Raw genomic sequence first — 3,378 nt, 5'->3', positions numbered from 1 at the left:
TCGTGTGATCTTGATGCCGGAAAACAAAAATAAAAAAAAAACGAAAAAAAACTTTTTGCTTCGCCCCGATTGGTTACTTCCCCATTGATCCTGCCCATATATATATATATATATATATATATATATATATATATATATATATATATATATATATATATATATATATATATATATATATATATATATATATAGATGAGATGAAAATATGAACATTTAGTAGAGACACTTTGTGATAAATATTTTTATTTTGGCGGGAAAACGCTCGAAGAAGTAATATATAACAATTATCGTGTTTTTCGAGCGTATTTTGAGGTTTTAGCTATCGGGGTTTAGATATTAGGGTTTATAGGGTTTAGATATTAGGGTTTAGAAATTTAGGGTTTAGGGTTTAGATTTAGGGTTTAGATTTAGGATTTAGATTGAGTTTTTAACACGAACGGTTTAGAGTTTAGGGTTTAGGGTTTAGGGTTTAGGGTTTGGTGTTTTGGGTTTAAGGAATAAACCCAAAACACCAAACCCTAAACCCTAAACCCTAAACCCTAAACTCTAAATCGGGCTAAATTTTACTTCACAAAACATGAAGAAAAAAAAACGTTCATATTCTTCACGAACAATATTATCTTGAATGTTATTTTTGTCGATCGTTTTCCCGCCTAACTAATAACATTCATCACGAAGTGTCTCTTCTAAATGTTCATATTTTCGTGTGATCTTGATGCCGGAAAACAAAAATCCAAAAAAACGAAGAAAAAAAAAAATTTTGCTTCCCCCCGATTGGTTACTTCCCCATTGATCCTGCCCATATATATATATATATATATATATATATATATATATATATATATATATATATATATATATATATATATATATATATATATATACACACTAGATTTTAATGCCCGTATATTGCACGAGTGAGTAAAAAGCTATGCAAAAATATAAATCGTGCTTAACTATATCAAACAATGTTGATAAATTAATCAACGCAAGTATCAATACCAATCTGAATAAAAAACTTGGTAAATACTATATTTGTTAACCTTTGATCCACGATGACATTTATAAATACATACTTTTATGACAAGTAAAAATTCAATTCAACCTCCGATAGAAGTAACTTGGGATTACTTTGGCAGGTCCAAAATATTCGTCTAACGACACGATTTGATACTTGAAAAAAGTATAAATGGCTTAAGATTCATTACGACGAATTTTAACTATGTTATAATATAATAATACTCGTTGCAACTTTAAGCCACGACGCGGCTCCTTCAGCTACGACGTGACTTAACACTTGGAATTTTCTGTTTCGAGATCATTCTTTAAACCACAACGCTACTCCTTTAGTCACGACGCGGCTTAAGCCTATCCGGGAGTCTGACGAGGAAAAACGCATTTTCTTGTTCCCAAAGTTATTTCCTTGTTGAGTTTTGCCTATTTAAGTGAAATGTCCCGTTCATATTGATTATAAAAGTTCATATTAATTGATTTCGTTGCGAGGTTTTGACCTCTATATGAGACGTTTTTCAAAGACTGCATTCGTTTTTAAAACAAACCATAACCTTTATTTTATCGACAAGGTTAAAAGGACTCCACCTAGATTATCCAGAAATGATAATCTAAAAATATCACACTTACACACTACCAATACATATTGGTTTACAATATTAATATGTTACAACAAAGTAAATCTCGAATGCAGTTTTAAACAATATTATACAAGCATGCTGACACCAAATCTTGTCCTTATTTTAGCATGCAACAGCGGAAGCTCTTAATAATCACCTGAGAATAAACATGCTTTAAACGTCAACAAAAATGTTGGTGAGTTATAGGTTTAACCTATATATTTATCAAATCGTAATAATAGACCACAAGATTTTATATTTCAATATAGATCCCATACATAGAGATAAAAATCATTCATATGGTGAACACCTGGTAACCGACATTAACAAGATGCATATAAGAATATCCCCTATCATTCTGGGACATCCATCGGACATGATATAAAAACTTGAAGTACTAAAGCATCCGCTACAACGGATGGGGTTTGTTAGGCCCAATAGATCTATCTTTAGGATTCGCGTCAATTAGTAGATCGGTTTACTAATTCTTAGGCTACCAAGCAAAAAGGGCATATTCGGCTTCGATCATTCACCCATATAATGTAGTTTCATTTACTTGTGTCTATTTCGTAAAACATTTATAAAACTGCATGTATTCTCATCCCAAAATATTAGATTTTAAAAGTGGGAGTATAACTCACTTTCACAGATTTTTACTTCGTCGGGAAGTAAGACTTGGCCACTGGTCGATTCGCGAACCTATAACAAATATGTACATATATATCAAAGTATGTTCAAAATATATTTACAAAATTTTTAATACGTTTTACTGTTTTAAGTTTATTAAGTCAGTTGTCCTCGTTAGTAACCTACAACTAGTTGTCCACAGTTAGATGTACAGAAATAAATCGATATATATTATCTTGAATCAATCCATGACCCAGTGTATACACGTCTCAGGCTAGATCACAACTCAAAGTATATATATTTTTGGAATCAACCTCAACCCTGTATAGCTAACTCAAACATTACTGCATATAGAGTGTCTATGGTTGTTCCAAATAATATATATATGGGTCGATATGATATGTCAAAACATTTGTATACGTGTCTGTGGTATTCCAAGATTACATAATATATTAGAATACATGTATAATACAATATGAGTTAGCTAGGATATGATTAATATAGATTTGTTACCAATTTTCACGTAGCTACAACAAGCAAAATTATCCAATCTTATTTTACCCATAACTTCTTCGTTTTAAATCCGTTTTGAGTGATTCAAGTTGCTATGGTTTCAATTGAACTTAAGTTTATGAATCTAAACAGAAAAAGTATAAGTTTATAGTCATAAATACAGGTTACAAGTCAATATTATAAGAGGTAGTCATTTCAGTCGAAAGAACCACGTCTTGATGACCATTTTGAAAAACATATATTCACTTTGAGTTTAACCAGGATTTTTGTATATAGTTTCATGTTCATAAGAAAAATCATTTTCCCAGAAGAACAACTTTTAAATCAAAGTTTATCATAGTTTTTAATTAACTAACCCAAAATAGCCCGTGGTGTTACTACGACGGCGTATATCCGGTTTTACGGTGTTTTTCGTGTTTTCAGGTTTTAAATCATTAAGTTAGCATATCATAAAGATATAGAACATGTGTCTAGTTGATTTTAAAATTCAAGTTTGAAGGATTAACTTTATTTGCGAACAAGTTTAGAATTTACTAAACTATGTTCTAGTGATTACAAGTTTAATTCTTTGAATAAGATAGTTTTATATGTAAGAATCGATGATGTT

The sequence above is a fragment of the Rutidosis leptorrhynchoides genome, chromosome 1 (assembly GCF_046630445.1).
Source record: "Rutidosis leptorrhynchoides isolate AG116_Rl617_1_P2 chromosome 1, CSIRO_AGI_Rlap_v1, whole genome shotgun sequence".
Taxonomy (NCBI): domain Eukaryota; kingdom Viridiplantae; phylum Streptophyta; class Magnoliopsida; order Asterales; family Asteraceae; genus Rutidosis; species Rutidosis leptorrhynchoides.
This window is presented reverse-complemented; position numbering follows the sequence as displayed.